At 42.4% G+C, this 7,206-nt stretch overlaps 1 protein-coding gene across 5 annotated transcripts in view; it reads right to left on the reverse strand.

The window, feature by feature from the left end:
* mkxa (mohawk homeobox a) overlaps positions 1 to 7,206 on the reverse strand; it is a 1,121,182-nt gene that overhangs the window by 1,100,380 nt on the left and 13,596 nt on the right. The window lies entirely within an intron of this gene.

The raw sequence follows: 7,206 nt of genomic DNA on the forward strand, positions 1-7,206 counted from the left end.
GGCAAGTGTGCGTGGACCGCTGCGGTGTCATGAACAAACAAACAAACAAAGGAGGATAAATCAACAAGCTCATCAGTGGAGTTTGGAGTTACTGATTTGGCAAGGGCGGCAGATGATCACGCGCACGCGAAAATGAACAAGACGGCAAAAGAAAACACTGATAGTGTCTGCGAATCAGAGAGGTCAAGTCCTCCTGATGAGCCACACTGTTGTGACCGATGCTTCAGACGGAGATGCTCGTCTCCTTCGGGGACTGAAGTCTGTTCTCTGTTATGCGCAAATCACATACAAACACGTGAGGGAGGGAAAAAAAAAGATGCAAAAACCACGAGTAAACTACTAGTAAATTATTTGGACTTTACGTGTTTTCCTGCTCCCAAAAATAAACCTTTTTTTTGGGAGCAGGAGACGAAATGATACGTTTAAGCCGCAGTCACTGCATCATTATGTTGCAATTCTTCTCAGTGGTAGGTTCAATTGCTCTCCAACGCTGGTTGGGAATTTCTGCGTACGTGCGAACATGTGTGCATACATGCGTGCGTCTGTGCATATATATATATATGTGTGGGTGTGAGTTCTGAGTGGCCAGTAGGTCACACCTCTTCCCTCACATTTAAACCTCACCCTCTCCCTCCACTCTCATCTCTCCCGTGGGAACACAATGGAAGACTATTGTTCTAGACACGACTCCTTTTTTTAAAATGGAAACAATTTGTGTTTTATGTCGAGCTGGGCAGCACAGCTCGGTTTCCCCCGACTAGGCAGGCAGCTGTGCTCTCTGTATCTGATGGCATGATTGCATGTGTGTGTGTGTGTGTGTGCGCGTGTGCTCGTGCAGCACTAAAAGCCCTGGCGTGCTTCTGATTTTAATGAGATCAGATCAAGAGCGCTCATTATTCCGCGCTTTTCCACTTCTATCTATGGGAGCTGCACATAAACAGAGTCTACATGGTCGTGCGGTGTGTTTTAACACGTCTCTGCAGCATGACACCCAGAACGAGAACTGTCTCAGTCTGCCGGTGTCTACTCTGTTTACCTCACAGCCAGTCTCTGTACAGTGGTCCTGTGCCGTTAAAACAGTTTTCCAGCGACATAGATCACTTTTTTTTCCCAATTCCTCTGAGCTCTCTTTCGAGAACCAGAAGGAGATTCAACTTTCCATTCACATGAAGCAGCTTAATGCCAGGACTACACCACACCTTTGCCAACTACGGCTCATTCCCACCGTTGGACCAGACACACCCTGAAGGACACTTCGCGGCATCCAAATAATTTTCATTTTGGACAGGCAGTGCAAGGAATGATTTTTAACTCTGTTTATATGATATAGTTGGCTCGTTAGTCAAATTGTCCATAATGCCGAGGTACATAAACAAAAGTCCGGCCTACAGGGAATTCAACTTGCCAAATTATTAGTGCAGTGGTTAAAGAAAAATAAATATTTCTCCTTTCTCCCAGCTGAGTGGATATGACTCAAAACAAGTTCCCTTTAATGACACAATCTTTGTCATAATCCATGCCTTAAGGGAGAGGAATCATTAACCTAATCGGTGTCTATAATTTATTGTAATAAGCATTAGAAGCATTGTGTTTAGTCAAGAGACAATTAGCAAATAATTATGTTTGTACCAACACAACAGGCCTTTTGTAAGACGGAAAAAAAAATCCAGGATCTTATTCAGAATGATGCTAAGAGTTTACGTTAACAAAGGCAGTGAGCAGTGACACGTTTCCTCATACGATCCAGTCATTTAGTTCAATGTGCACTGCATGCTGTACAACAGTGATTCCCAAACATTTGCTCTGCTATTGTCCAGAACCCCTGCCCGCTACATCAACACTATCATACTCCAATGAACATTATTTAAAACAATCTAAATCCTAAAAATTGTAATTCTCACTAAAAAAGGAAATACATTTACTAATCATTGTTTTTCCCCCCGCCTGTGGCACAAACAACAAATAGAATTAATTTGACCTTCTGAACAGCGATAACTCCATGCCACCAAAGGGGGACCAGCCCCCTATGTTGGTAAACACTGCTTTAAAATGACACTGGAAATTTCAGGATTGCTGTTTTGTAGTAGAGCTGTTGTAAAAAAACTACTGTTGTCTCATGGTGGCGTGGTGGTTACGTGATGACCTTTCACCTTTTACAGCAGAAAGGTCTCTGATTTGGGTCATGGCTGGATCCTAGCTTTTCAAACTAAATCGACAAGTAGTGTGGATCATTTCGTTGGCCGTGCGTCGAGTCTAAGAATGAACGTGACAAATGAAGAATGCTGGTGCCGAAAGGGACAGCGTGTGAGTCCAACTATATTTACACTTCAACAAAAGAAGATGAAAATAATTTGGGATTGTTAATGTCAGTGGATGAGTTAAAAATACTGCCCTTGAAGGAAATGGAAGAATGAGAAGCAGTGACAGTCAGCTGGCTAATGCGGTTTACAGATTTAATAAATCACTTCACCGGTCTGGAAATGACGGTGGATAGATGCCAGTGATTGAATTCTTTATCAAAGTGATAACAGGTTGTTCTGCTGCCTGCACATTGTCTTCGCATCAAGAGGAATATCAACTGGGAGTGAACTTTCAGCTGTTCCTTAAAAAAGGCCTATTAAATGTGTTGGAGAATCTACAGTGAGCAGTGAAGACCTCGGGATTATCTAAAATGACAGAGACAATGATGTTGAAATTTTGAAGGAAATGTTTCAATGCTCGGAGGAGCACAAATAACAGTCTCATCACCGTCACAGTACTGGCAGAGTGCACACCAAGAAATACTGAAGGGGGAATCTGGGGCCAGACGACAGTAGATGAAAATAGCTCAGATTTGAGGTTTTATTTTATGGCAGTTTTATTTGCTTTATTCTTCGTACCACCAAATATATCGGAGTACTTGAAATATATAGTTTTCTGTACAAAGAGATGGTCAATCACTCGCTCTCACTCTTGCAGAGAAACGTCCACACACTTATATGTTCACAATCCCTTCTATCAACCAGCCTGTCTCCTTTGGTTACTGCCACTGGGTTTTCTTTCATTCCCACAAACCCACAGCTGAAAAAGAAAAAAAAAACTCTTGATCTTGATGGAACAAGTGCCTCCCTCTCCCTTTTACCTTCACGCTGATTCACAAAGCTCAACCTGAGTCCAGTGAGTTTTGGCAGGACCTGCCTGCTTGGAACCACATTCCTAACTTCCTCCCCTCTCTGTCTTTCCCTTTCTCATTTCTCCTTTTCCTACAAAACTGTGGAAAGATAAACGTGTTGCCAGATCGTCCACATCTTTAATTCCAGTGTTCATCCAACACCGGCAGGGTGCGACTCATTGTTTCTGAGCAGCGGCGTGTTGTGCATTGTCCATCATGTTTCTCCGCGGCCCACACTGCTCATCGAGCCCAACGTCAGAGACTTAAATCACCCACGGCGGCCACTGTTTTGCAACAACACTGCTGTATAAATCATCACAGTTGGGTTTCTCTTTGGAGAGGAAACAAGAAAGACAATCATGGCGCAGGAAATTGGGTAAGTTATATTCTTCTCGGCAAACATATTAAAAAACAAGCAATACCACGGTCTATTTTTGCAACGACCAACATCGTTCCAGCTTCATACTTCGGGGAAAAAAAAAACCTCCAAACATTCTTTTACTTTTCCACATTAAGACGACTTTTCTTCCATTAACCTGGACGTCTTCAGTGCCACCGAACTCTCCAGGAATCAATAACTGTCTGGCACTCGTCGTGTCCTCACTCTAAAGCTCTTTAAGGTCTCGTTGCTGCCTCTCCTGTCGACTGACGCTGTTTTCACATTTCTACTGTAGGTGGCGAATGACGTGGGCCTCAGAGTTACGCTGCTTTACCAGCGAACAAGAAAGGTTTAACGTTTTTTAAAATGACCAAATAATCTCCAAATATGTGAGGTTAAGAAAGGCAACGGGGGGAAAATAGACAATTTTGGCAAAGTCGAACGTATAAATTCTAAATTTAGACATGCCAGACATTGATGCTCCTCTAAGGAGCTGTAAAATTGGTGGTCCTTCAATGTGGTAAATCCTTTCACTTCACGCAAACAAATATCTGAAAATGTAATGTTATCCCCATCAGGCTGTAACGGCAGTAAACTGTGAGCACAGTAACCACAGCTCATAAATGGCAAACCTAGCATTGATTGCAAGATAAAAACATCACAGTGGGTGAGAGCCTGACCCCTGCTGCATCGCTGCTGAACTGAACCCATGACCACAGTTTCACATTCTGTGTCACTAGACAACAGGCCATGTTGTTGAGATTTCACGGAACTGATGTCAAAGGTCGACGTTCCAAAGTCTAACGATGACATTTCAACGTTGTCCGAGGCTGGGATTGGAACCCAGGCCTTTGTCCGAGGGATTAATCTCATGGGCTGTTATGATTGGCTGAAGTTGACTTAGCTTTGAATTTTAAATGAAAAATGTAACAATGTAACCTAATGTTACAGTATTTCTTAGCCCCTCCCCTGCCTATACCCTCTTGTGGACATTTGCTGTAGTTTAAATCAATAGTATGCTGTATCAATATAACCTTTAAAAATGTAAAAAAATCATAATTATAATAAACAATTTCAATTTTAACCATATATGCTGGTAATTCTACATTATTCTACTTCTTTTTTTTCTTACAGCCTCGTAATAATGTAATACATTTGCCATGAAAATGACACAAATTGCACAATAAATTTCAGTAAAATTGAACATTAACATAAATAACAATCTAAGCACTTTTTTCACAATTTTTCATTACTTGTAATATAGTTTTCAACATATTAATAGTTAATAAAATTTTATTAAAACAGATAAAAAGTAATAGTAATAAGATGGTGATTTTTCCAAATTTTTTTAGAATAATTTTTGGCATCCTACCTGCCAGAATATTACTTTTTTTCCCCTTTACCGTATATAAGATAACGGACGAGGTGAAATCTGGTACTGAGCAAGAAGAAAAACATTAAACCAGATTCCTGCCATTTAATATCCCATTAAAGGGTAATTTGGCATAAAACCCCTGGCATGTGTGATGGAATTCTACAGCTCCCTGTGTTCAGTGAAATTCCCCACAGGGCTTTGTCTGTAGGTGTATGTGCACGTGGGTGTTTGTACTGGATGTGGTTGCCTGTGCTCCTGTGAGAGTGTGTGCACCCGTCTGTCCATGTGAGTGTCCTTTGAAGGCAGTAGAGGTTTGGGGTAAATCTACACTCCCCATCTGCTGCCACGTCTGACTGCCCTCTGTAGTCACAGATAACACTGTGAGCTCAACCGGCGGCTACAACTGCCGACTGCCTGTCGCTAATGGCCCTTTGGCCAGCGGTGTGATAGCTGCCAGACACGCTACTTAGTCTCTGACCAATCCGGATCGTTTAACACGCACAAAGTCCGCAAACGAACGTGCCAGGAGACAACATTCAAGCGCAATCTCTCAAAGAAACAAATTCATTTTCCTACTCGCTGCCTGAACGTAAGGCATTTTGTCACTGTCGAAAAGGAAACTACAGGGAGCATTTAAAGAGCTTAAAGTCCTATTTACTTTGTCCCGTTTTTCCTCGGCGTACCTGATGTTAGTACAGATTTATGTGAAGTCCGCGGCCCAAGAAAAGATTTTTCTCGCCTTAAAACAACACAATGAAACTATTTGAAAAAGAGAAATGTGTTCACTTCGAAACTATCTGGAATGTGCAGCCAACCGGTGAGAAGAAAAAAAAATTACCAGAGGAAATGATGCAAACCCGAAGCTTCAAGTCATTTCTCCCTCTTTCGTTCGCTGCTGCGACAAAAAGATCAGGTGTGAAACTTAGTTTCATTTTCTCTGTCTTTTCTTTGTTTCACCCCTTCAGCTGGGTGATGGCAGCAGCAGGTGTTCCGTCCCATGAGTCAACACTGCATCAGACAAGTTTCCATGTGTGGACTCAAAGGCTTCTCTTGCATGTAACAGAGTAACACTCGTTACCACCAGAGCCAGAGAATGTCACGAGGGAGGTGTCAGAGCCAAGAAGTGATATTAACCATAGAGATAAATTGTTTTTCTCTATTGAAAACAGCAGAAAGGCCAGGTGAAATAATCTTTTTCTATTATTTCTCTCATTATAATTTAGTAGACAGAAGTGCTACGGCTCTCTGCGGGTCTGTCTACGTCTTTCTCTCCGGCTCCATCTGCAGCTCCCAGGTGCTTCACTTCATTCAGGTCACAGAGTCTTGCTTTTTGATCTGTGAGCGTTGCACTCGCCGATGCATTTAATACTCTGGTCTGCACACACTGACTGACTGACTGACACACACTCCACCCTCTTTCATTCTGAGATAATGTGAAACAGATTTGACCACAAAAGGAACTAAAACAAGCTCCTCTCAGCTCCGACCCCACACCCTCCGTCACTCCATCACCTCCACATTCACATCCATCCCCTCTGGGCACCGTCTGCATGGAAAAGACCGCTATCAGATACGGAGCTGATCCGAACAAAAAGGCCAGTGTTTTCAAACGAGGAAGACAGACCCCGGCCCTGATCGTTCACAGCTCTGACAAGTTGCAAACAGGTCACTGCGTTAAAGCAGAGCTGTTTGATTCACCGGAGAACGTCACCTCGGCCGCTTCCACAACGACTTTCCCTGCTGTTTCCAATGTACGGCTTAACGCAACACCGGTGTGGTGTCTGCCAAAAAAAATCAGCTCACTGTGAAATAACATTGTTCACGATAACAGCGACTTTCTGTCATGCATGTGGGGGGAAAAAAAAAGGTGTTGAAGTGCTCGGATAAATGCACGCCGCTGGCTGAGGATTGGGTTTTTATGTGTGGAGTAGTTCACTTTCAGTGGCTCATAATTTATAGTCACGACTGAAATAAGGAAAAAAATTAAAGGGTCATTGCGAATTAAATTAAAAATACTACTAATACTTAATACATTTTCTCTATATTTATCCCAGATTTATTTCCTTTTGCACCATGACGGTTTAAAATAATACCAGGAACACATTGTTTCTCAGCAAAGACTCTCTAAATAAAGCCGCACATGTGTAGCACCATTAATTTAGGACCGGTTTTTAATCTTTTCCCCCGTCTTTAAAATAGCGTTGCTTTATTTAAAGCAGCGTGAAAACAGGCAGAAAGAGAAAGAGAAAACAGCCGCCTGAACCAAATCAAAGAAAGATTTCATCTCGCACGGGCTGGTAT

This window comes from Cynoglossus semilaevis, chromosome 3 (genome assembly GCF_000523025.1).
Source record: "Cynoglossus semilaevis isolate Cse_v1.0 chromosome 3, Cse_v1.0, whole genome shotgun sequence".
Classification (NCBI taxonomy): domain Eukaryota; kingdom Metazoa; phylum Chordata; class Actinopteri; order Pleuronectiformes; family Cynoglossidae; genus Cynoglossus; species Cynoglossus semilaevis.